This window comes from Myotis brandtii, unplaced genomic scaffold (genome assembly GCF_000412655.1).
Source record: "Myotis brandtii unplaced genomic scaffold, ASM41265v1 scaffold902, whole genome shotgun sequence".
Lineage (NCBI taxonomy): Eukaryota > Metazoa > Chordata > Mammalia > Chiroptera > Vespertilionidae > Myotis > Myotis brandtii.
In genome coordinates this window covers 1,083,265-1,111,250 of record NW_005371709.1, presented here as the reverse complement: position 1 = coordinate 1,111,250, position 27,986 = coordinate 1,083,265, and the positions used below count along the sequence as shown (strand labels likewise).

Sequence of the window (27,986 nt, the reverse complement as noted above, 5' to 3'; positions counted from 1 at the left end):
CTTTGCTTTGTTTCTAGCCACAATATTTTAAGAATTTTAAATTTTCAAGTAATGTTAAAGGAGAGCACATGATTTAGTTAAAGGGGACACAAGTTTACTATGTTTAAGGAATTCTGTTATAATGGAAATAGTACTAATTGAATCATGGCATCATGGAATGAACACGGGGTTAGGAATCCGGAGTTCTGGGTCCACATCCTGGCTCTGGGACAACAGCATTTTGTATGTGAACATTACTTCTGAGAAGCACGAAGTGCCACACACACAAATGCAATATGTTATAATTAGTGGTGGAAGGAACAGAGAGTACAATTGCAGATAATTTCTGAAACCTCGGCCAAGAACCAGAGCCTGGTCGGTGCCGGTGATTTCAGAAATGAATCCAGTGCCGGTGCTTGTGTGAAGGAAGGAGACTGATCCTCTGGATTTGCAGAGTCCTGGAAAATACCTTTGGTGATGAAAAACATCTATTTGGACAAGGCAGCCTCCAGTAAGTAGGCGGATTACCCAGCTTCCTTCGTTCAGAACTGACTGGACTTGTTAGACGACTTCCTAACTATCAGGAAGGAAGAAGGAGGGATGTGCATGTTAAATCTAGTGCAAATATGAACTGTGCTGAGTTGGAAGATGGCAAGATGAGCTTCTGTCTACATATGTGTAGAGGCTGGCCGGGAGTGAAAGTGGTTGGGGGCCGGGCAGATGCCTAGAGATGGGAGAAACTCCAAAATTAATTCTGAATATCTCATAGTCATGGGGGCTGTCGATGTTGGTAGTTTGGGTAGAAGGGATAGAAAAGATGAAAACCTTTCCCAGGCTAATAAGTATAGAAATTCTGTGGAGTAGATATCTGTTGACCTAGAACCCATTACCCTTGTATAGAATTCAGGAGATCTATGAATGTGGGTGGGGGAAAAAGAGATCTTTGTTTTTGCTAACATAAAATGAAATGTAGCATTTCCTTCACTTACAAACGTATGCAAGTGATGCTGCAGTATTAGTGAAACTGAGGCTTGTCACCAGTGGAAATCACAGATGTTTTCAAATCACATTCTTATATTGTAGAAATATTTGTGTTCATCACTACTCTGAAATTATGATAGGAATTAGACTCACTGCTAAACTTGTTTCTTAATACACAGGAAGTACATATATTATTGCTATATTGCATCTTTTCACCTTGATTATTGTATTTCAAAGTTATCTGTTTCTTTTGTAGTCCTCTATATTTTGTTTTATACATTTGAAAGTATTATTCTGAGAAGGGGTCCAGCAGTTTCACCAGATTGCTAAGGGCTCTGTCCCTGGAGCTCTGCTCTAGACGCTGCCCCGTGGAAAGCCCAGCGCCTTCCTCCGCAACCGGGCCCTCCGGCCCTTCAGAGACGCTTTTAAGGCAGCTCTGTAGACACATGGACAAATGTTTCAGATGTCGTGATAAAGGAGTATTTCAGCATGGTTATAGCTTGGTAAAAATATTTGTTCTAGCTCTTGTACTAGTATGTGGACAAGAACTAGAAAATAATTAAGAAAAATGAAACTAGCTATGTTTACTTTTAAAGTGTTATCTCTTCAATACTACTTTTTTATTTAAGCCTGTATGATCTCCTTTTTTACCTAAGTAATATATCTTCATTGGTGAAAAATTACAAAATGCAGTTATATAAAAAAGAAAAATGTTCAGTCTTCCTTAACCAGTTAAAAAAAAAAAGTTAAGCCCTAACTGGTTTGGCTCAGTGGATAGAGCGTCGGCCTGCAGACTGAAGGGTCCCGGGTTTGATTCCAGTCAAGGGCATGTGCCTTGGTTGCGGGCACATCCCCAGTGGGAGGTGTGCAGGAGGCAGCTGATCGATGTTTCTCTCTCATCGATGTTTCTAACTCTCTATCCCTCTCCCTTCCTCTCTGTAAAATATCAATAAAATATATATTTTTTTAAAAAGTTAAGTGCTGCATTTTTTAAAATGCATACATAGCATTTTTAAAAAATGATATAGAGCTATATGCTCTGACCTGGAAAGATTTCTATTGTATATTAAGTGAAAAAGCAAGAATAATACATAAAATGGGATCCCATTTTTGTTTTTTAAAAGAGGATGTATATACACATTTGAAAATGTCTAGGAGGCCACACATCAAACAAGCATCGGTGTTAACAGTCTACGATGATGTGGTAATATTAGCCAATACCAGTTTTGTTCAAGGAAAGGAAATCCTCTAAGGAAAAGCACAATGTTGATGCTAGGATTAGCAGCTTCAGGGTGTCCCGGGTATATCCTGTGGCAGCCTATAGAGGTGGATCCATGCGTCAGATGGCTGGTGCCTGGGAGGGCCCACTGGACACCCCCATGGAGCCCTTTACGGCCTGAGCCTCAGCTTTGCAGGCTGGAAGGTACTATATGGTTTTATACCCAGAAAATGGTTTGTTTCTGGAGAAATGATTACATTTACAAGGAGCAAATGGATAAACCAGAATTCAAATGTTTTAAATTAGAATGATAACACCTGCCTAGCAGGGTGTATGAAAACTGGACAGAGGATGAACTCAAAGCTCTTAGCAGAGAGCATGGCATGTGGGAAGCCCTCAGTAAAAGAAAGTGATTGTTATTAGGAGGTTTCTCAGAGTTATCTGAAGGAAGGTGAAGCTGGCCAGTGACCATAAGTAACTGTGGAGGTTTACTTCCCCCATGCATGTACGCTGCTAAGGGCTTTGAGTGTATCCTCTCGTTTCATGTTCACACACCCTCAGCTGTTATTCCCATTTTCCAGACGGAGGACGGGGCACAAAACACTTAAGAAACTGAACTGTGACAGAACCAAGGTTTGACCTCACTCTGCTGACTCAGCCAGCATTGCCTTTGAGGATGACTTGGTGAGCATGAGCTTGGAGCATGGGTGTCATCTGGATGGTCTTAATGGCAGTATCATGTAGCTGTAGTGCCAGATACCTCCATATCCACTCTCCAGTTGTGGCTTGCAGTGGGTCACTTCACCTCTCTGTGCCTCAGTTTTCTCATGTGTAGAATGAAGATAATATTAGTATCTACCTCCTAGGTTGTTGTAAGGATTAAATGCTTTTAAAATGGTGATTGGCACATAGCAAGTATTCAGTTAATGTTAGCTGTTGATGTGATTGTGTTTGTGGTTGTCAATGTTATCTACCACCAGGAGTGATCAAAGTGCCCAGTTGTGGGTCTGGGCATTTTGTCCCCTACTTCACACTGAAGATATAATGACCAGTTCCTGGCATATTCTTTTTTTAGCTAGAATATAGATATTTTATTTAGCCATAAAATACAGTATAAGCTTCCTCAGTTACATCAACAATCAAGTTGGGTCTCCCTGAAGTTTCCCCCTCCACTCCCCACACCCCAAGTTAATTTGATTGGATTTTGGGTGTTCACAAATTTTCTCAGACTTTACTTTTTTTTAGAGCACTTTTAGGTTCATAGCAAAATTAAGAAAAAGGTATAGAGATAACCCATATTATCCCTGCCCCCATACTGCCCCCATGTATCCATAGCCTCCATCATTATCAACATTCCCTATCAGACTGGTACTTTCGTTACTATTGATGCATACACATTGACACATCATAATCACCCACAGTAGGGTTCACTCTTGGTTTTGTGCATTCTACAGATTTGACAAATATGTAATGAATGGCATGTATCCACCATTATAGTATGATACAGAGTATTTTTGCTGCCCTAAAAGTCCTCTGTACATCACCTATCTATACCTCCCCCCTTCCTGGGACATTCTAAATATAGCCACTCTCGTTCCTAAAAACTGGATCTAATCCCTTTTTATTCTCTCCATTAAACTGAACACACATCCTTTTCTCATCCCAGGGTATCAGGTCATCCATTCCCCAGGGAACTCTGAGGCCCCTCCTATATAATAAAAGGGTAATATGCAAATTGACCCTAATGGCAGAACAACCAGGAACAACCGGCTGCTATGACGCACACTGACCACCAGGGGGAAGATGCTCAACGCAGGAGCTGCCCCCTGGTGGTCAGTGCGCTTCCACAGGGGGAGTGCCACTCAGCCAGAAGCCGGCTCATGGCTGGCCAGTGCAGCGGTGGTGGCAGGAGCCTTTCTCGCCTCCGTGGCAGCGTTAAGGATGCCCGACTAATGGCTTAGGCCCCCTCCCCACAGGGCTCCCGGGCTGCCAGAGTGATGTCTGACTGCCAGCTTAGGCCTGATCCCCTGGGGAGCGGGCCTAAGCTGTCAGACATCCCCCAAGGTGTCCCGGACTGGGAGAGGACGCAGGCTGGGCTGAGGGACCCCCCCTCCCCAGTGCACGAATTTTCATGCACCGGGCCTCTAGTGCACAAATAAAGGTGTGAACTGAATATACATGGGTTGGCCCCACATATATTGGTATGTCCTTTTGGGCAGTAACCACTCTGAGCTTAATCCATCCAGGCTCCAGGCAGGAGCTGTGAGACTGAGGAAATCCTGTCCTTGCCTGGCTGGGACCAGGCTCTGGGGCCTCCACTGGGACCTGTCCTTGGACACCGGACTCGGATGAGCACAGTTCTTGCAATGTGCCTGCAGCAGGGCTCAGGTGTTGGGCTGAGTGTGGTCTCACACGGGCCTGTTGGGGCTTGAAGGGGCTGGTAAAGCGGCTAGTTCTCCCCTCAGCTGGACCTCACTGCAGGCCCAGGAAGCTGGAGGCTGTGCTGTTTTCATTCCTGGCCATTATTCCAAGACAATGGATTTCTCCTCAGCAACAGTAATTCTTTATTATTGAAAGACAGCTGCTGACAAGAATGTTTGCATGAAAACCTTCCCTTCCATCTCCACCTTCTCACAAAGTACACGTCCACCCTCCCACTGCACCCTCAGGGTACACCCAGGCCATCGTCACCATGTTAGCCATATCCAAGTTCCACTTGTACTATTATTGCCTTAACATTTTACTTTAAATGTACTCCTTTTTTTCTCAAATAAATTAATTTGCCAGGAACTTTATATCAGAAATACTGTTAAAATTACAGATTTAATGAGCTGCACTTTTCTTAATATACATTAAGATAAATATATATATATAAGTATTAAACATTTTTAAAGTTTTCCCATGGATCACCTAAAATCACCCTCGCTGTGTGGCCCTCGCCAGTGGTATCCCAACTCTGCTAAGGGAAACCCTGGCAAGGTTTGTAAACTCTTCGGGGGGCCCTTCCCAGTCACCCAATTTGACTTGTCTTCCGAAGACCCCTCGCCTGTGCCCTGTGGGCAGCCTCAGCAGGAAGGAGCGGGTCTGTTCCACTCTGCATGTGGTGCCCTCTTCCACTCAAACTTGGATGTCCTTCTTTTCAGATGGAGAAAGACACATTCTTTTTTTTTTTTTAATGTATTTTATTGATTTTTTTACAGAGAGGAAGGGAGAGGGATAGAGAGTTAGAAACATCGATGAGAGGGAAACATCGATCAGCTGCCTCCTGCACACACCCTACTGGGGATGTGCCCACAACCAAGGGACATGCCCTTGACCGGAATCGAACCTGGGACCCTTGAGTCCGCAGGCTGATGCTCTATCCACTGAGCCAAACCGGTTAGGGCCCATTCTTTTATTGATCACTGATGAAACAGGGTGAGGATTCTAATTGGCTCACCTCCCTAGGGAATGATGTGGCCAGACAAGACCCTGAAAAGGGGGGCATTCGAGACAAATGGAGGTTGGTGGCAGCTACAGAGAGAGGATAGACATGCCCAATTGTCTGATTGGAGGAAAGATATTTGCCTCTTTTCACAAAAGTAAGTGATGGATAACATTTGCCTCTTTCTCAAAGAATCTGAGGCAGAGAATGGATGTGGAAGCACAAGGGCATTGCGGGTTCTTGCTCCATCAATTACTAGCTATATAACCTTGGGCGAATCCCTTCACCTCCCAGAACCTCCCTTTACTTCCAGTAAAATGGGACTGGTGACATTTAGTCACACTTGTCTGATCTGCTGTCCAGGCTGTGGTAAGGATTGAATGAGCAAAGGAAAGCATGAATGCTCTGCAAACTCGAAGGCAGGGTCCTCATCTATGGATGCGCGTTGGAATAACCTGGGAAACTTAAAAACAAAACAAAAAGCAATAACAATGCTCCAAGACCCAAATCAAGAGGTTCTGATTTAATTGGTGTGGAGTGGGTATTGGGCATCTGTATTTTTAAATGTGCTTCTGGTGATTCTGTTGTGCAGCCAGTATAAGAACCACCTCCCCAGAGCTGTGTCATCCAATATACTTGCCAGTAGCCACGTGTGACTATTTAAATGTAAATTAATTAGAATTAAATAAAATTTAAAATTTGATTCCCCAGCCACACTAGCCACATTTCAATTACGCAATAGCCACATGTGGCTAGTGGCCGCTATGTTGGGCAGTGCAGATATAGAACATTTCTATCATTACAGGGAACTCTATTGCCTCTGAGAGTGTGGTCCATGGCCCACAGTGTCAGCATCACGTGGAGCTTGTAAGGAATGCATAATCGTAGGCCCATGCCCAACCTACCAAATCAGAATCTGGATTTTAATGAAATTAAAATCTCTAGAGTTTTTGTTACATTTTGTCAAACACTGTTCTAAAGCATACATTCCACTCATTTGTCCTTTCACCAAATATTTATTTAATGCTTGGTATACGCCAAGTATATTCAAGTGATGAAGAGTGATTAGGGAAAAAGACAGCAATGTCTACCATCTTAGCAGGAGGAAACAGACATTAAGCAAGAAAACCAAAACTCAGAAGCAAACTTATTTCAGAGTAAAAAAAGTAATCCAAGCCCTAACTGGTTTGGCTCAGTGAGAGAGCGTCGGCCTGCGGACTCAAGGGTCCCAGGTTCGATTCCGGTCAAGGGCATGTACCTTGGTTGCGGACACAACCCCGGTGGGGAGTGTGCAGGGGGCAGCTGATCGATGTTTCTCTCTCATCGATGTTTCTCTCTATCCTTCTCCCTTCCTCTCTGTAAAAAATCAATAAAATATATATATTTTTTAAAAGTAATCCAAGGGAATATGCTAGAGAGTGACTCTGGGGACAGGGTGACCACTTTAAATTGGGGTGAGGGAGGGTCAGAGAGCATCTCTGTAAGGAAGAGATATTTGGGTGGAGCCTGAATGACAAGGAACTGGCCAAGAGAAGACGTGGGGGCGGTGTATTCTGGACAAAAATAACAGCAAGTAAAAATATACTTAAAGTAGGTTGCCAGATATAGCAAGTAAAAAATACAGAATGTTCACTTAAATTTAAACTTCACCTAAACCAATACTTTTTAGTATATCCTAAATATCACATGGGACATACTTATACTAATCAAAGTTTTGCAGTTTACCTGAAATTTGGATGTAACTGGACACCCTGTATTTTATGGAGACCTTAGCTGAAAGAGGACTGGGGGGAGGGGGCCGGAGGGGAGAGAGGGGAGCCAAGCTGGAGGAGCACAGGAGGAGCAGGGTGTCTGGGTGGGTAGTCAGGGAACAGGGCACCACGGGGCAGGGTTGGAGAGAGAGCAGGGCCCAAAGCTGGGACTACACAAAGGCAAGTTTTAAACAACAAAATGGTCATGAAGGACTGTACTGACCGCTGCTGTTTCTTCCCCTCGATGAAGTCATTGGCTTTACCTTCCTGCAACCCTATGGTTTCTGGGAAGGGCTTCTTGGAAGATGAACAATTGTCCGGGCTGTTATGCCTGGGTGGTGCTTGGGGAGACCTCGGGCCGCTGGTTGACCTGCCTGAGCATAGCGTGCGGTATATATTGTTTGGTCTGAGCTTTTAAGTGCTCTTTCCCTGTTTGTTTGTTTAATTCCTGTGCTTTTGTATGTGATCCCCTATAAATCTTCCTCTCCTTAAGGACTATGTTTGACAACTTCATTTCCCCCCAACTAGAGACATTTCCCCTGCTAGGGGTCAAAAAGATTAATTACCCTAAACTGAGCGCTGGAGACACCCTCCGGTTCACACATGACCCAGCAGCGCACGATCCCTGCCATGTTAATAGAAGAGCGCAGTGAGCGCAGACCTGTGCCCAGAAGCAGTGACATCCTCGGAGCCCAAATGTATTCCTGTCAGAAAATAAACTCCTGACCCCACAGCCCATGTGTGGAATCTGGCAGTAGGAGAGGCCTTGAGAGAGGTCCTGTTCAGACACTTTAGTTTACATCTGAGGAAACTGAGGCGCTGGGAGGATTGTGATTTACCAAAGGACCCCAAATCGACGATGGGGCCGGAACCCAACCTCAAAGCTCCTAACTCCCTGTCCAGTGTTTTTTCCACCCAAGTTGGGCTTTTGGAGGGGGTGGGAGTTAGCGGGGCGGGAGGGGGACAGGGGAATTGTGGAGGGAGGTGGGAAGGGCAGCAAAACAGCAGCTGATTTGCAAAAAGTGCTTCAACATTTCCAAAGCACTTCCCTACATCATCTCATTCAAGGCAGGTACTATTTCCATTTTGCAAGTGGGGAAGCTGCGGCTCAGAGAGGTTCTGTGACTTGTCCAAGATCACACAGCTGTTAAGTGATGGAACCAGGAATCAAACCCAGATTCAGACTCCTTGGTCTGTTCCCGCCATTACCTGGAAAAAGTGGACCAGGAGAGAGCAGCGTGTTGGTCACCGGTGTGGTCAGATCAAAGGCAGGCAGGTGTCAGATTGCTTGCCTGGAGCCATGTTGGGCACTTTGCATGCACAATCTCCTTCATTCATCTCATTAAGTTTATGAAAGGGGTATGACCTCCACCTTACAGTAAAATTGTGGAACTGAGGCTCACAGAGGGTAAGTGGCCACCCAGTTGGTTAGTGACAGAGTTAGATTTAAATCCAGATCTGTCCAACTTGAGAGCCTCAGCGGGTCCCCACTGGGATTGCGGGGGGGGGGGGGGGGGAGGGGGGGGGGGGGGGGGGGGGGGGGGTGTCAGTGAAAGTCTGCAGGATGAAACTGGTCATGAGAGAGGCACAGAGAACATGCAAGTTGAAAGGACCAGGAAGGCTTAGGTGTATAATCAATGAACCTTTCAGGGATGGGGGGAGGAGTGAAGAGAGACTCGTCCTTCTCCGTGGCTCTCCTCTCCTCTGTATGCACAGTGTCCCGAAAGCATTAGATCAATTCCCTCTTCTTTTTACAGTCTGTAGATTTGCGTGGGGGCTGAAATGAGGCTCCACCTGTGTTGTGGGTAGGCTCCACTCTTAGCACTTCAGTGTTCTGGCCCTCTGCTTCTCTGGCCACACCTAACAGGGACCCCTTCCCCCTGAGCCGCCCCCCTTCCAAAGACCACCAGCATTAGGCAGGAAACAGAGCTGGATTGCCTTGTTTTTACACAAGAACTTGTCCCATCTTGTCCTGCCTCTTTCCTCCCACCTCCCAGCCTCCTAATTTTGTTTCCAAAATAATTGTGAGTTTTTCCCCAACTGAGGTTCCTGATCTGGCTACTAGTGGGGAAATTCCTACCACGCCCCCCTTATCTTTTCTAGTCAACCATCTTGGTTTTTCTGTTGGTGAAGGCAGCACCACTGACAGTCTGACCATTTGCCCCCATACTCAATTCAGTCCCTATGCATAGTAGGTTCACAGTAAGTCTTTCTGTTCTGAACTGACAGCTCCAGGGAGTAAGAAGTGGTATTATTCTGAGGGGCTGTCATTGCTAGTGTTTCCCTTGTTTAGACATCTTTTGTAGCTAATGAATTTCTCAAGCCTGGTGTCTGGGACATTCCTCAGAAGCCTCCCCACTAGGACAGTCACTGGATGACCCTCTCGTCCTCCGCAGGAATGCTGGGAGTCAGCACATCTGTTCCAGAGGCTCAGGGCTCCCACATGGTCAGTGGAGCCTGTGCCCACCGGCCAGCTGCCACATCACTTCTTCTCCTTGCCCTCAGTAGGGGTCTGTGGTTCCCAAAATACAAATGAAAATTTAAGTCCAAGGGACTATAAAAATGTAGTCGGGAAATCTAACCAATATTAACTCCCTGCAGTAAAAGGCCAACATTTGGGACATGTAGACGAAGGATAGATATATGGAGATAGTTTGTACTGTTTTGGTGAAAACTTATGTTCATCTGAAAATATCTATATATATAAAGCCTCAGCAACCAGAACGACCGGGACAACTCGTCACTATGATATGCCCTGACCACCAGGGCGCAGACTCTCAATGCAGGAGCGGCCCCCTGGTGGTCAGTGGGCTCCACAGCCAACCTCCCCCGACTGGCCAACCTCCCATGGTCCCTCTCTCCAGCCGGCAGGCCCCGATCACCTGATTGGGGCCAGCCCCCGGGCTGGGATGGGGAACCAGGGGTGGGTGGCAGTAGACATGGTCCCTTTCCCAGGGGGGCCGAGGGATGGCTCCAACCTCCCGTGTCCCGTCCCTCCCCATGGCCAGCAGGCCCATATTGGCCCGCTGCCCGCCGTGGTGGCAGCTCATCAGCGAGGGAAGGAGAAGGAGAGGAAGCAGGAAATCGCGTGGTGGTGGGGCACCGACGATGGAAGCGTCAGTGTCTGGCGTCTGTTCCTTCCACGCCCGGCCCAGTGACCATCACTTTCTCTCTGGCCCAGCCCTGATTGGCCTGGTCCTGATCGGCGCTGATCACTGGCCAGGCCTAGGGACCCCATCCAGGCACGAATTTCGTGCACTGGGCCCCAATCTCATAATAAAATGTTAAAGAGATAAAATATGTTTTGTGACCATGTTGAGTAAGAACATGGGGACAGTGTGGAGCAGATAGAGGCAGGGAGTGGAGTGGTGAAGATAAGGGGAAGTTGGGTTGGCATCTTGCTTTCCCACTTAGCTATTATACCTTGAATGGGTTACTTAACCTCTTCAAGTTCTAGTTTCTTCATCTGGAGATTGGAGATGTTAATGTCTCCCTCCCTGAAATATCAGGTTAAATGAGATCATGCATGGATAGCATTTAGGACCATGCCTGAGACTTAGTAAGGGGTCAAAAAATGGTGTGGAAGAAGGCAAAAAGAGACACAGAAAGAACAAAGTCCTTACCTTATCCAATCTCAGTGATTTCTCAGTCTCTGCCATTTAAGGCTCTGAACCTCACACCAGAGACCACATTGTCATAACCAGCCACTGGCTTCAACCTGCAGTTGGCCATGTGATGAAATAGGCAGGATTTGCTTCTCATAGAATGTTTCCTGACATTCCCAACTGGTCATCTTAAAGGCCAGCAGGAAGGTGCTTATGGATCCTTCTTAGCTTGTGACCTCATCCATCCATTCATCCATCCAATAAAAACTTCAGTGGATAAGAGTGCAGGGAACCATGAACCAAGCACTGCATTTTGCATGGGGATATAGCATGGAATGAAACTTATTCCTTGCCCTCAAGCTGCTTATGTCCCAGGAACTAGCCTTTCCCTGTGTTTTCCCTGGCTCTGTTCCTCAGCAACACCCAGCCTTAGTCACCCCTCCAGAATGCAAGATTCCTTTACAAGTCAGGCTCACACAGCCACAGAAGGCAGGGCACACGATGAGAGTTGGCAGTTACTGGGCCTGATCATTCTTTAGCTGCAGTGCTTGGGTATAATTCACTTTGGGAGTTTGGGAGGAGCAAAAGGTAGCCAGTAAGGCAAATCTGAGACTGCCTTATCTATAAATACTTTAATTCCAGTTGGCCTCCCCATCACCCCCATTCCATGACCACTGTGCTTTTTTAACCTAGTCTCTCTCTTCCTTCTCTGTCTGCAATCTCTGTCTGAAATCCTTTTTTTCAAACAGCTTTCCTTTTGTAATCAAATATGCTCTCCACTCACCCACATCCCCATCCTGTCTCACCCTTACCCTGCCTCTCCAACCAACTCCACCAAGAGTTCATGCTTCCTAGACTCATAGTTACAAATTGGTCACAAAATTAGCATTAGCAAACCTGCCCAGGTTCTCTATGTGGCAATCTTTCCATTCATTTGTTTTACAGGAAAACTGGAGTAATAAACCGAAACACAATAAAAATCGAAGGAGGAAGCATTTCATCTTTTTTACCTTTTTCACGTTCACAATTATTTCAGTAAACCTCTCATTTGTGAAAACTGTTTATATTGAATGTTTTCAAAAATAAATTATTTTTCCCTTTCAAACATCATTTTAATATTGTTTATTGAGAACTGCCTGTATTTTACAACCTATAAAGTCTTATATATTCTTCACAAATAAGACCTACCATATGCCAAAAATATATAAGTAAATACAGTCTAAAGGAGAGACTACAATGAGTTCTGTATGATGAGATGCAATTTCAGAAACTATAAGATTGTGTGTGTGTGTGTGTGTGTGTGTTTGTGTGTGTGTGTGTGTGTGTGTGTGTGTGTGTGTGTTTGGTCAAGGGAAAAAGAGATATTTTCCAATTATTTTGTGATTTTTATATTGTTAAGTCTCCATGAAGCCTAAAAATAAAAAAATTTTAAAAGAGCCGAGGCTCTGTGTGTGTGTGTGTGTGTGTGTGTGTGTGTGTGTGGTCAAGGGAAAAAAAGATATTTTCCAATTATTTTGTGATTTTTATATCGTTAAGTCTCCATTTTATTTTTTTTAAAAATAAAAAAATTTTAAAAGAGCCGAGGCTCTGGACTCAGACATAGTCCAGGTTTTACTCTCCTTTTTACGATGTACTTGCTTGTTGAACTGATATAAAAATGAAAAGAGATAATAGATGTAAGCTGATTAACACAGCACCTCAACAAATAGTGGCACAGACCGATAGCTGTGTGCCTGGAAATCTGTTCCCCTCTTTCTTTAGTGACATAGCCCTGATTTTTATCTGAGCCTACAGACTTCCTCGCAGCCCTGAGACTAAGCCAATGAGTTCTGAGCAGAAGCATTGCCTGGGACTTCCAGGAAGGTTTCCTAAATAGAGGAGACACTCTGGCCCTGGCCAGTGTGGCTCCATTGGTCAGGCATCATCCCGGGCACTGAAAGGTTGCCGGTTTGATTCCTGGTCAGGGCACATGCCCAGATTTCAGGCTCCGTCCTGGGCGAGGGTGTGCAGGAGGCAGCCGATCCATGTTTTGCTCTCACATCACTGTCTCTCTCTCTCTCAGTCTCTCTCTCTCTCTCTCTCTCTCCCTCCCTCACTCCCTCCCTCCTTTCTTCTCTCTCTCAAAATCAATAAAACTTATTCTTAAAAAAACTAGAGGAGACGCTCTTCTTCATCCTTCTGCCTGTTATTGGTCTGGACTCTAAATGTGATGGCTGGTGCCCCAACTGCTTTTTTGGAGCATGTGGGGGCCACACCCTGGCGATGGCATTACAGAGAGCTACATTAAAGATCTTGGGTCCTTGATGAGCAGGGAGATGCCATTCTGGGTCTGGACTTCCTGAAGATTTTTTTTTCGTAAAATATAAATTAATTGTTCTCATATTAAACCATTATTTTTCAGGTCTTAGCTTCTCAAAGTGAAGCTAATCCTAACTAATATACTATAATTATTATTGTCATCATTATTTTATTAGCCCTAGCTCACAATCCCGCTCTCGCACAGATCCCCTCTTTAGGCCATTAGAAACAGCCTACATGTACAAAGAATTTTGCCTTGGTTCTAATATCTGCTGCCAACCCACTGGCACATTTAATGTGGGGGTGCCCTGCTGGCATGCATGGCATTCCCACCACATTCCCTCCATGGCTCTTCTTTCAGAATTCTCAACTGAGTGGGTGGGACTGAACCACCCTGAAAGTGGAGGATTTGGACCAGATAGAAAAGAGGTAGGAGTATTCCAGGTGGAGAAAACATTATCAAAAGGGGAAAGCAAATGGAGCGTAAGTTGGGGACTAGAAGGAAAGTGAGTGAGGGTTCCTGCTGAGGGTGGTAGGAATTGGGAAGGGGGGTAGGACCCGATTATGGAGGGTCTTCAAGGCCCAGTAGAACAGTTTGGACTTGATCCTGGAGGAAATAAAAAGTCAATTCAAGTTACTGAGCAAGGCAGTGACAGAAGGCAAGTGATGTTTGCAAAAGAATTAATCTGGCTGAAGTGTGCAAAACAGATTGAAGGCAGGAAGAGCCTGGAGACAGGGAGACCAGCATAAATCTTCCACCCAGTAATCAAATGGTCAAACATTGTCAACAGACTTTGAAAGGGGCTGTAGGAAACAGCAAAGTTAAAGTATAATGTAGTGATTTGGGTTAAACAGAGTAAGAAGACTTAAACAAAGCCTTTCCCCAGAACGACTCACACAGAGAAAGTAGCAAACTTCCAAATGGAGAAAACCGGTTCAGTCCTTTTGGAAAACAATTTGGCACTATGGATCAAGAGCCTTATGAATGTTCACACCCTTTGACCCAGTAAGTCAACTTCTGGGAATGCTAGGGAAATAATCCAAACCATAGAAAGAAAAAAAATGCGTGGAGATCTTAATCGCAGCAAATAATTAGAAACAATCTAAATGCTCAGCAGTCAGGGGTGGTTAAGCAAACTATGGCTCTGACTCACATGTCACCCAGGCATTAACTCCGAGGGATAAGAAGACCAGGCAGATGACATAGAAAATGCCCCTGACATTCTTAGAGGAAAGCAGGCTGCAAAATACGTCCAGTGTATATCACACAACAAACACCCCAAGTGCAGACAAAACTAGACTGAAAAGTAATATTCTAATTTACTCCCAGTTGTTTCATTGAGGTGGAGGGATAGTTGTTTATTTTCTCTTTAAAAATTCTCTCCAATATGCTTTTGTTACATCTATGTTTTTGAATATAGGGAATGTCAAGGAGAAGTCTTACTTTTCATTCCAGTCACTCTGAATTGTTTGGCTTTTATAAAAATGTATTAAATATGTACGGCTTGTATGTTTTTTACTTTTGTTGTTGTTAATCTTCACCTGAGGATATTTTCCCATTGATTTTTAGAGAGAGTGGAAAGGAGGGGGAGACACAGAGAGAGAGAAACATCAATGTGAGAGAGACACATTGATTGCAGCACACGCCCCCAACAGGGCCGGGGACCAAGCCCCCCACTGGGGTATGTGCCCTTGACTGGAATCGAACCCAGGACCCTTCAGTCCCTGGGCCAATGCTCTATCTACTGAGCCAAACCAGCTAGGGAGCTTGTATGTTTTTAAAAAATAAATGCTTTTTCAAAGACAAAAATAGATGCATAAACATGGGAAACCATGAGCCATGCTCTTGTCTTCATAGGCACAGATACTTATATTCATCTTCTCTCTATGATGTGTGTGTTTTTTAAACGTATAGGCTTTGGAGTTTAGAGGGTCTGAGTTTGTTTTAAAAATAATTTGTAATTGTAGTTGACATTTACTATTATATTAGTTTCAGGTGTACAGCATAGTGGTTAGACATGCATATAAAACTTACAAGGTGCTCCCACCAATAAGTCTAGCGCCCACCTAACACCATACATAGTTATTAGAGAATTATTGCCTATAATCCCTACGCTGTACTTTATATCCCCGGGTGTGTGTGCGGTGGGGTGAGTTTAAATCCCACCTTAGCTAGCTCATCTGTGAAGCAGGGAATAATGCCTTCCTTGTGCAGTCATTGCGGAAATGCAGGGAGGGAATGCAAGGACATCTCCTAGCACGGTGCTCTGCAGTTAGGAAGCACACAGTGAGTGTCAACAGCCGTGGTTTTCTGTCTTCTGCCTCTTGCAGGTGGGGAGCTGTGGGTTTCCGAGGTGACTGTCTGAGGGCGGAGACAGGACCCCTGAGCAGTGTCCTCAGCCTCCGCCACCTCACGTCCCTGTGCTGCAGCCACAGGACTTTTCCCACTCTGAGCCCACTGGGCAGGTTCTGCTCCTCCACCTGCCTTCGCAGTGCTTCCCCCTCTGCCTGGACCGCACTTGAGGGGTACAATGAACGGACTGTGGAAGACAGAGTTTATTTTCGTAAGGCAGTTTCATGTTTTCAGGTAATCAGTTGGCATGTATCTATTAAGAATGGTTTTGCTAGTACGTTTTCAACATTTAGGTTGGAACATAAAGTGGCCTTTGCAGAAATCATTTTATGTCTCCCTCGACCCCAGATTTTATGTAAGTCCCCGTTGACACCCCTGCTCAAAGCTGCACAAGTCCCTTTGGAGGATGTTATATGATTTTAAAGGGTCACTGAGATTAGGACACAGAGGAGGAAGAAGACAAGAATGGTTGGAAATCACCTAGGGCAAAGCAAATTCATGCCAAAAAAGATTTTGGGGGAGGAGCTGAATGGTACCACTAATGCCTCCAACATCCTGCTTAATAAAACTTTCATACGCAGCCATATTTCCCAAGTTTCTCAAGGACTGCTTAAGTGGGGACCCCTTCAAACTAGGTGGGGACTTATTAAAGTCCAAGGAGATGATGTTTATTGGCTCTGCGTGGTCAGCTACGTCTGCAGGCTGTCAGGGAACGCAGCTCATTGCCTCTTGGGTGTCTGTCCCCAGCACACGGGGCACTGATGCTTTGGGAACATCCTTCCTCCCCAACCCCCATCCTGGATTCTGGTCTTGAACCAAGCATGTGGCCAGCCTGGGAATAAAAACACTGTATCTGACCCTTGGACCACAGATTCTTCCCCTCCAGGAAGAAGAAAGCCAAGGGGACTGGTCATAGGAGAGGACAAAGCTGGGCCGGGGCTGTGTTCTCATCCCTCGCTGCTGCCCCTGACTCCTCTTGCCCAAGCACTGGCTCTCTCGCTCATTGGTTTCATTTTTTAGTCTGAGAGATGCTGTGACGTGAGCTGACTGAACAGAGGCAGGGACCCTGGCTTAGGTGCTGTTGAATTCCCAGCACCAGCCACCTGCTGGCTGTTTGCTGACAGTTTGATGAATAAATTAGTAACACTGCTTTCCATTCACTTCCACTCTCCCAGCTGTCTTCTTCCCAGGTCTTAGCTTCCCCTGGCAGATGGATGTTATGGCTACTAATTGCTATGTTCCAAACCATCTTTTCTTGTTACAGATTTTTAAAAGAATTATGGCTTTAAAAGAAAAAATATATAATGTTATTTAAATGCAAACAGGAAATCTGAATTCTGTTACCACGTGGAGCAGAACTGCCTGGTTAGGGGGAAAAAAAATCTATGTTTTTGAAATAAAGAGAAAAATGGAAGAAGGAAGGAGGGAAGGGAGAGAGGGAAGAAAGAAAGAAACAGAGAAAGATTGAGAAATAAATTTGAGTTCTGGTCCTGTGGCCCTGACTCAGCCACTCATGGCATTGTAACTTGGGCCTCAGTTTTTCTATCTGTAAAATGGGAGTTTGGACTGGATCAGTTTTTAGACAATGAGTGCATCAGAATCTCATGCAGGGAGCAGTTAATCATGTGAGTCCCTGAACCCCACCCCCAAAGACTTTGGCTCTGGGCTGGGGGCCCGAGAACGTTCATGTTTAACAAGCCCAGCTGCAGTTGTCACAGAGTCACGTTGGGAAAACAGGATTTGATGATCTCAGAGAGACTGTGGCTGACTCCAAGGATAAGACTCTGGAACTGGGAGGTGAACCAGTATTCCTCATCTCTTGGGGTAATCGTCAACCACTTTGGAACTTCCTTTAACTCTGGTTTAGATGGGAATGACTCATTAATAAGGGCTGGCGGCGAGGGATGGTACATTAGCATCCTAGAAATGAGCAGGCTCTCAGGGTAGCCTTTGCCTTTCCTTGTTGGGACTTGTTAAATGGGATCAGGATTAACAGACACGGACTATAGTTACCTGTAGAGATGGGTGCAGTCACTCCCGTCAGGGGATATTTGTGCATTTTCTACGCACTTTCCCCTATGAGATATCATCTGCTCCTCAAGGCATAGGCCAGTGGTTCTCAACCTTCTGGCCCTTTAAATACAGTTCCTCATGTTGTGACCCAACCATAAAATTATTTTCGTTGCTACTTCATAACTGTAATGTTGCTACTGTTATGAATCGTAATGTAAATATCTGATATGCAGGATGGTCTTAGGTGACCCCTGTGAAAGGGTCGTTTGACCGCTAAAGGGGTCGCGACCCACAAGTTGAGAACCGCTGGCATAGACTATCACTCCCATTTCACAGATGGGAAAACAGAGACACAGAAGCTTCTTGCCAAGATTAGACAGTGCTCTTAATTGGCAGACACAGGGAAAGAGCTCAGATCTCCTGATTCCTAGTGTATTGCTTTTTCCAGAGCACCATGTTGCAGATAACTGCTTATTTATTAGACAAAGGACTGAGGAATTGTTAACAGTAGGTTTCTGAAACTTTTTACTTAAACTACTGATAAAGTTCCAGTATAGATTGAGATGACTACTCTGATGAAATCAATGATAAAAATCCTAAGAAACCCTGGGGGTACAGTTCATGCAATCCAGTCTCATGGTGATGGGGCTTACGTGTATATAATATTTATTTGCATACTTGTGCTTTGGATCAGAGATTGAAAGGGATATACAAATGGTAGCAGTGACTAACCATGAGTAGAGCATCATAGGTGGTTTTTACTTTCTTCTTTATACTTTTTATATATTGATTATATTCATGATATTTTCCATAATGAGTCATTTTTCCTTTCTTAATCCGAAAAATATACATGTAACCCATCTCTGTTTATAGATACTTCAGAGTTTCTGAGATGCTTTTACATATTTGTTATTTAATGTTATGACCGTTTTGTAAGAAGTACTTTCAGCGGGTATTATTTTATTATCTCCAGTTGACAAAGGAAGTAACTTCCCTAGTGTCAGACCACACAGATATAAGAGGGTGGACTGGGACACAAACCGGATCTCCCAGCTGCGCTGAACATTTCTTCCCCCTCTGATCCCTGTGTTTGTATGAAGCACTTGGCCCCTCACACACTCCTTTCATCCTGCCCTCACGTCCCCTCCCTCTGGGTAGCCTCTGCCTAGTGCAAGGAACCCCAAAGTGGGTCTTTCCCTGGGTCTCCATCCTCACGGTGCTGGGAGAAGCCTGAGGCCCTCGGAGGGGTGGATGTCCTCCCGTTGGTGGGTTAGATCCTTTCCCTCAAGTGGGCCTATGAGACAGAAGCACAGGTGCCCTGCTGCAGGGCCCCAGGTGAGAGGCCAGGAGGGAGAGAGGCAAGTGTCCCTGGCAACACGGGTGAGGTTGAGCCACTCTTGCTGTTAGAGGGTAATCCAGGCACTGCCCACTGCATGAGCTGGATGCTAGGTGGCCACTGGAAAAGAGGTAGTGGTGCCGATGCTGTGCTGTGCTTCTGTGCTGCCAGGACTATAAATGGCTCGCTGGGTGTTGGTTTCTTTCCTTCCTACAATCTGCCTATAGTCCCTGGACCACAGAACTGTGATTTTTAAAAATATATATATTTTATTGATTTTTTACAGAGAGGAAGGGAGAGGGATAGAGAGTTAGAAACATCGGTCAGCTGCCTCCTGAGCACTCCCCGCTGGGGATGTGCCCGCAACCAAGGTACATGCCCTTGACCGGAATCGAACCTGGGACCCTTGAGTCCACAGGCCGACGCTCTATCCACTGAGCCAAACCGGTCAGGGCCAGAACTGTGATTTGAGTCAAAGTAGGAGAAGAGGGCAATGCTGGGTTAAGAGGGTGGCGTGGGAATGGGAGGGACCTGACCAGGAATGGAACCTGAGGCCTCTTGGTGCATGCAACCAACTGAGCCACACCAGTCAGGGCCTGTTTTGATGTCTTGTTCTCAGATGAAAAACCTGTCAAGCCATTAGCTTGATAAGAACAGATACAGTGCCTGATCCCCGCCTGAAGCTAAGAAGCAGCCCATTTGCTTCCCACCTAGACCTCGGCTATCTTCTAGCTCCTGCACATGGGGCCTCCCCCAATCCCTCCCTGGTGCCTTGTGTGGGGTTTGTACCTGACCCCCTCCCCCATACCCAGCGCTTCATTGTACCTATCCCTGCGATTTGTGGAAAGCAGTCTTAGAAGCAGATGAGCCAGGTAGAAGTTAAAGCAGAGATCTCAGGATTTAGCCAAATACAACATATACCTTAAGTTCGTATGTTCCAAAGGTGTGACCAGCAAGAACCATCGTGGCTCGCAATTATCCATGGAATTGTGTGGGTTATTAAATTTGAAACAAGCAGCTCATGGTCCTGGAAAATAGAGGATTTGAGGGGGAAAAGGGAAGAACACCTCAAACGGAAGAACTTGGTGCTTGTGAGGCTGTAGGTGGGTGGGGAGTGGATCCTGAGTAGCTGGCAGGAGTATGTGCTGGACAAGGCCTAGGAAAATGCTCCCCCCCCCCACCCCCCGGGGATCTCCTCCTTGCTTGCTCTAATTCCAAACAACAGGCAGCGTTCTGTTTGCTCTCCCAAGACCCAATCCTGGCATGAAGAACTAATGGCGACCTTGAGGCCTCCCTGCCCTCTGTCAGCCTGTGTCTTGTGCAACCTGATGCCATGCAGATCGAATGTGTCGTCCACCTTCTGAAGCCCCCCTGAGCCAGGAGCGGGAGAAGTGGAGAGGGTGTATGTCTTATAAAGAAGATGGGAGGTGACTGGGAGGGCTGGTTCCCTTGCCCTCGCCTCTACTTCTGTTCCTTGGACACTGTCCAGGTGGCCCAGACTCAGCAGAGTGACCCTGAACCAGCTCAAGGTCTAACCTTTGGCAAACCAATGCCGGGAATTTAATGTGTTTGGCTGAAGTGGGCAGCAGATCTAGGTCAAAGCGGTGTTTTACACTGCAGGGCTCTGTTAACACTGTGCACGTGAAGTCAGAGTGGCAGTAAGGAGTAAGGATGCCCAGACTAAGGGTTCAACGAGCTGGCTGAGGGCCCGTGACTGTGTGGCTGTTGGCAGTGCCTTACCCTTCCTCAGCATCTGATTTCTCATCGATAAAATGCAGATAATAATTCCTGCCACGCCTAACACACGGCATTTTTGTGAGACTCCCAGTTGAGCCGATTTACAACACGTGATATAAAGTGGTAGAAAGCACACGGCTCCCCATATATTTCCCTCAGACAGTGGTTGTGAAGGTCACCCAAGTAGTTAACTCAATGACCAGCACATAGTAGACACTCAGTAAATTATTGTAAGTAATTCTCATTGTTGCTTATAAGAATTCTAGATATGCAAGTGTGATCTTAGACCACAGAATCATATAAAATGTAAATTCTTATTTTTATCTTTTATTTTGCTGCTAGTAGGATCACACGGCCATGGGTCCCAGCCCAAGCAGATTTCTCCATCCAGGTGACTTTAGCAACCCCGCTGCCATCCTCCTTGCATTTGGCAACTCCCCATTTCAGCCCTCTGCACAGTCTCTTCCTCAAACATCACTCCCATCGCACTGTCCCTCTTGAAGCACAGTGTCTCTGATGGGCGTCGACCTCAGCACCCTCCAGTTTGGTCTTTGAAGCAACCTCCCTTCTCCACTCTCCGAAGCGGTCATTTATCCTCCATTCCTCTGCTGTTCCTTGAGTCATCACTGACAGATGGAACACTCTGGTCTCTTCTCCCTTCTTCAGACTCAACTCTTCTTCAAAATCCATATCAACTTCTTCTTTTGGGAAACTTCCTCTGACTTAACCAGTCCACAGATCACCCAGCTTGTGTTGGCTCTGTTTGTATTCTCTGATTTTGCTTTTGCCTGAATGTGACTTTCTAAATGTTCTTTGCGCCATGTGGCAGGGACCAGGCCTTCTGTTTCTTTGGATTCCTGACCAGCACTTAGTGGGATGTGCTGCACTTGGAGGCATTCTGCAGAGACTGTCCTTGACCATGAGGCCCTCGCCTCATGATCTACACGCCTAGGCCCCTCTTTCGCAGCAGTTCCTTGAGGAAAGGTGCCGCCCTCCAATGAAATATCCTTGTCAGATGCCAGGGTGGGTCCCCACCTCTCGCCCCACCCAGGGAAAGCTTTCAGCTGGTGCCTGCAGAGGGCAAACCCTGCATGACTCACGGTTTCCCTACTCAGGTATAATGGTTCCAGTTCTCCAGTTAGACAGAAACCTTGCAGCCAAAAGAAACCCATGCAAGGAGTACATTGGGGCTTTGGATCAGTGTTTCTGTAGCAAACTGAGATTTTTTTTCTCCTCGTTCATTTTTCTGTGTCTATCTGTGGGTAAATGCCAGGATGTAACTCCCCCAGACACCTCTGGTTTGGTTCCAGGCCTCCCTGGGAGGCCCAGAATCTAAGACATCTGATGCCATGGTGTCATTGGTGGAGAGGCGCTTAGGAAGAAAGTGCAATCCTGAGCTTGCTTCGGTGTGCAGATTTGCTCCCAAGTTTCTCTTCTCTCCTTTGGTTTCTGTTCACGTGGCATTTGCGTGTGTGTTCGGCAGTGGAGCTATAAGATAGGTAAGATCCTGTCTGCCCTGGAGAGTCTCACCATCTGATGGAACTTCTAGTCACTGGTGGGAGGCCTCTATGAAGGCCCCTGAATTCCTGCTCTTCTCTCTCCCATAAACTTTTAAAGTTCAACACCAATTTGAGAATATTTTGAAAGTTATGGATTCTTTCCCTGGGAAAAAAAGAGCACATATATCCAATAGTCTGCATAAAACTCCAGGAAGTTTACAGACCCCATGAAGCCCATCCACAAACCCCCTAAGCCCTAGGTAAGGAACACTCCTGCTCTTAAAAAAAAAAAAATCAACAAGGATGAGGAGAGGAGGGGGAAAAAAAGAACACCTAAAAATGGAATGCAAACAGAAACAAAAGCAACTAATTGTATTTCACATAAATAACATTACCACATCGAAGGGAGAGTAAGCAAACCAACAAGTTAAAACTAATGAATATTGAATTCTAGTTAGAAAGAGTTTTTGCTACAGTGGTATGGTTTAGCAATCCTGAAATACTTTTTGTGTGCTGTTGAATTGAGCAAATAAATAAATATACTGGGGATTATGGGAGCCAGTTCTTGCTGGTGGAGAAAAGAGTTATAAATATAAAGAAAGGGCTCTAGCCGGGTTGGCTCAGTGGATAGAGCTTTGGCCTGTGGACCAAAGGATCCTGGTTCAATTCCAGTCAAGGGCATGTACCTCGGTTGCAAGTTCCTTCCCAGCCCGGGCCCTGTTTGGGGTGCCTGCAGGAGGCAACCAATCGATGTGTTTCTCTCATATCAATGTTTCTCTCTGTCTTTCCCTCTAAAAATCAATGGGAAAATATCCTTGGGTGAGGATTTAAACAAAAAAGTACTTTCTCTAGAAAAATAATAAATGTAAAGAAAGGGAAGACTAAAATGAATCTTGTATTGGATTGGAATGGAGGTATCTATAGGAGTTCCTGGGTGTGTGTGTGTGTGTGTAGATATAGACCTGAATTAAGATATACACACTTATTTATATTTCTTAGTTCTGTTTGCTAACAGGCTTAGAAGTAGACACTCAGTCACACTGATCACACCTGGCATCTAGATCTTGGTTTCTAAATACTGTACTATTCTCCACTAAAAGGAACCAGGGCTCCTTGGAGAAATGGCTGCTTTTAGGGCTAAGAGAGGGAAAGTACAAAATGAGCCTAGAATATCCTGTTGTACCAGAAAGCAAGGAAGTGCTAAAAAGATAATGGTGATATGTCAAAAGAACAGAGGAATCAGAAGGGGCTCCTGTTGGTCAAATCTGGTACAATCTGTAACAACGGTAATATTACCATAGAGTAGTCATAGAATAAAATAAGAGTCTATGCCCTAATACCAATGTAAAGAAAGAAAGAAGAGCTTTTCCTTATAGCAGATTTAATAAACTAGTAAATATAGAAGGAATAATGAAGTTAGAATATCATCATTGTGCAACTGGTATAGCAATAAATGATGTAGACAAGAATTATCAATGGATGCCAAAACTTGGAAGTTTGATGAAGAATAGGATATTTATATAAACTGAAAGTTCCTCCTTACAAATTATTTATTAACTACAAAAGGAAAAAGTGAACACAACCATAAACAGCTGATCAAAACTAACAATACCAATAAAGAGACAAACTGACCCCATGTGCCACCTGATGTGATGTCCTGAGAAGGACTCAACATCATTTCTATGGTGCATCTACCCAAACTGCATAACCTGAATCTAATTATGAAGAACATCAAGCAAAACAAATTGAAGGACATTCTACTAAACAACTGGCCTGTAATCTAAAAAATAAAATAAGTTCATGAAAGAAAAAGGAAGGCTGAGGACCTGATCTAGAATAAACAGATGTAAGTGCAATGTGTGATCTGCACTGGATGCTGGATTATCAGGGAAAATAGCTATAAAATAGGACATTATTGGAACAGTTGGTGAAATTTGAATATGGATTGTGGATCAGATAATAATTTTGTATCAATGCTACATTTCCTGATTTTGATAATTGTGGGTATATAAGAAAAAGTTCTTAGAAAGTACACACTGAAGTATTTAGCAATAAAAAGGGCATAAGTAGTTCAGAAAATGTGTGTGTGTGTGTGTGTGTGTGTGTGTGCGCTCACGCACAGATATATATGAATAAAATGGTAAACCACCCGGGGAAAAATTTTAGCAATTAGAAAATAGCAATAAATGTTTGGGGGACATTTTTATAATCATGAAATTATATACAAATTAAAAGTAGAAAAATATTTGCACAAAATTGGAACTACCACACATTGCTGGCAGGAGTACAAATTGATATGAGCACTTGCGGAACTCTGGTAATATCTATTAAGGCTAAACATATACATCCCTAGTCCCAGCAAGTCCACTCTTACATTTTTATTTTTTTAAATATTTTTATTGATTTCAAGAGTAAGGGAAAGGGAGAGATAGAAACATCGATGATGAGAGAGAATCATTGATCGGCTGCCTCCTGCACAACCCACAGTGGGGATTGAGCCCGCAACCCGGAATCAAACTGTGACCTCCTGGTTCATAGGTCAACACTCAACCATTGAACCATACCAGCCATGCTGAACTGCTAAAGACATGGTTGGTCTTGAGCAGCAGAGGGCTCCCAAACATGGAGTGGGGGTGGGGAACCTCTCTGTCCAGCATGCTTTAGAGCAGCGGTTCTCAACCTGTGGGTCGCAACCCCTTTGGGGGTCGAACGACCCTTTCACAGGGGTCGCCTAAGACCATCGGAAAACACATATATAATTACATATTGTTTTTGTGATTAATCACTATGCTTTAATTATGTTCAATTTGTAACAATGAAAATACATCCTGCATATCAGATATTTACATCACGATTCATAACAGTAGCAAAATTACAGTTATGAAGTAGCAATGAAAATAATTTTATGGTTGGGGGTCACCACAACATGAGAAACTGTATTAAAGGGTCGCGGCATTAGGAAGGTTGAGAACCACTGCTTTAGAGTGAGGTTAGGCTAAGCAGTAATGTGAAGCAAGATGACTTCTAAGAAATCATCCTACTTCTGACATTCCTGCTGGCCAGCCTCATCCCTTCCATCCTGTACCCTGCACCCTGGTCTCCAGTCGGGATTTCTTCAGCACCTGCCGAGAGGTGGCACCAAACTGTCTCCTCATTCTGACCGTGTCCACACCTGCCCTACCTACTCTCCTCTTAGTCATTCAGCAACGCTCTTGATAATACATTACTATAAAGGTGCAGCAAGGACTGACTGAATAAGCATTTGTACCTTTTTACAAGGGAACATTGTGTGGATATTCATATTGAGGTGATGGAAGAAAACTTAATAATGTGGAAAGACAGGCACCTATTATGAAGTTGGTTGCGATGTGATCTGCTTTTGGAAAATTAAAAAAATGCATGAAAATACTAGATGATATGTACCTCAAAATGTTGTCATATTCTCTAGGTAATGGGACTAGAGGTATTTTCTTGTTAAGTGTGATTTCTAAATTGTATAAAAATTAGCATTACTCAACTTTTGGCTTTTATGAAAGGTTTTTTTCTACTATTCGGCAAAGCCACCTCTTTTCTGTTAACTCTGACCTGCACTTATTTCACCTTTCTGTCCCTAAACCTCATTATTGGTTCTGTATAATCCAGTATGAAGCTATAATGTCTTGTATTATTACAAGATACTTTCATTCCTGTTTATCTTATACCTTCAATGAAGAAAAGTTTTCTCTGGTCAAATTGTGACTTATTTTTTCACTTTCCCCATCGCGTAGCACTATGCAGAAAGTGGCCACTTGATTGTGACTTGGCCCTGGGTCCTCAGCTCCACATAACTCACAGCTCTCATGGGGATGGTGCGCCCCAGGGAAGTGAGGCTTACTTATTCCTGCCCAGGTGTCCAGTCCCTGCCATTCCAGACTGCTCAACCTATAGTCTGTTCTGCCTCTGTCTTCTCTAGTGACTGGGCTAATGCCCTGTCCAACATCCAAACTGACTGTTCTCCAGTAGCTAGAGCACAAGCAGGATTAGATGGTCACCTTTGCATTTTTTTCTCATTATTTGTGAACTGTATTAGAGCTCAGGGGGTTTTTAGTGACTATCATTCTTTGAGAAATTACCCCATATCCATTCTTGAAAAATGGGCCTTATTGCCATAGTGCCTACTGTGGTCCGGATCCTCTGCCAGGCAGTAGCTCTGCAAAGGTGACTGATTGCAGGGAAAGGTCCGGAGAGGCATCCCTTTGTTCTCATGCTTAGTTCGTGCTGGGAGGCAGCTGTTTTACTAGCCAGCCTTCTGAGTTGACCTCCGCAATGCTTTTTGCTTCGTGAGTCAAACTCCAGAGACCACCGTTTAACACTATTAACATCTCTTTTCCATCGCTAAATCAGAAGGGTGACATAGTTTACTTAAACAAGGCTTAGGACAGGCGACCCTGCTGTTTTCTTGACAGTTTTATTTGAAATGCATTCAGACATGATTCTCCATAGATACTTGAAGGGCTGTCAGGTGGAAGGAGGACAAGATTTGTTCTGTAACCAAACCCTATTGATTCTACAACCCTAACGTTGCTCCAGTTTTGCTCTTCCTCCATCTCCCTTGCCACGGTCCTGGTCCAGACCACCTTGCAGCCTTGCCTGGATGGCTGTGATAGCCTCCTGACCCGTCTGCCAGCCTGTCCAGTCTTGCTCCTCTAATCCTTTCTCAGAGAGCCTCAATAATCTGTCTAAATTGTAAATCTGATCACACCACGCCTCTGCTTCAAATCCTGTAATGCTTCTGCATTGCCTTCAGGATAAACTCTAAACTCCTTAGTATTGCTTTTAAAACCCAGTCCCTGCTTAGCTCGCTAGCAGGACGCCTCCCAGATTGTCAGCTTTACAAAACCACTTGCACACCAAACCCCGAACACTTCTTATTCTCTTACCTCCAGATTTTGCTGAGAACATTTCCCCTCCCCTCTTCACGTAGCTTATTTGTTTTCCAGGTGTCACCCTGATGTCACTTCCTCCAAAAGCCTACCCCCAGTCATAGCCTCTACGAGCTTTGCTTACCTATAAAATAGATACCTGCACTACCTACTTCTCAGATTTTGAGCAAGATGAGATCATGAATGTTAAATTACTTGTAAAAGCCTTAAAATGAAAGATACTATTTATCATCTAATCTTCGACTTGCCGCTTGCTATTTTAGTTTTGCAACTGCATTAGAAAACAAAGTGCCACATGGGAAGCCTGACTGCTGCAGGCAGAGCTGAGAATGAGAACAGAGAGATCTGCTTTTCCTGTGTCACAACACTGCCCTCGGGAAAAGACAACAGTGGGATCAAGAGCGCCTATTCAGTCTGGCCGGCGTGGCTCAGTGATTGAGCACAGACCTATGAACCAGGTCACAGTTTGATTCCTGGTCAAGGCACATGCCCAGGTTGTGGGCTCAGCCCCCAGTGTGGGGGTGTGCAGGAGGCAGCCAATCAATGATTCTCTCTCATCATTGATGTTTCTATCGCTCACTCCCTCTCTGAAATCAATAAAAATATATTTTTTTTTAAAAAAAAGGAAATCCATTAAGCTATATAAAATAAATAAAAGAGCGCCTATTTAGCTAAGCTCTGTCAAAGGCCCATTGTTCCTGCCATTAGGGAGATTCCTTGGAGCCTAATTACTAAAACAAGAGGAGTGGGACCCCAATGTTTTAAATCGCCGTGAAAATCAGCAGAAACCAAACTATACACATATGCAATAGACCTTCCTTCTGGGCCCCTTCATTGATGCTTCAAGTCAAGAATAGTTGATGCATTTC

The 27,986-nt window shown here is 44.8% G+C and overlaps 1 long non-coding RNA gene across 3 annotated transcripts; it reads left to right on the top strand.

The window, feature by feature from the left end:
* On the top strand, positions 1-27,595 carry LOC106724621. Of its 3 annotated transcripts, none has more exons than XR_001360473.1 (3): positions 1-490; positions 15,589-15,844; positions 27,398-27,595. It is a non-coding gene; the product is annotated as an uncharacterized LOC106724621 (long non-coding RNA). The 3 variants fall into 3 exon arrangements; XR_001360472.1 differs by having other exon boundaries at positions 27,381-27,595; XR_001360471.1 differs by lacking the exon at positions 27,398-27,595 and having other exon boundaries at positions 15,589-16,770.
* The last annotated feature ends 391 nt before the right edge of the window (positions 27,596-27,986 follow it).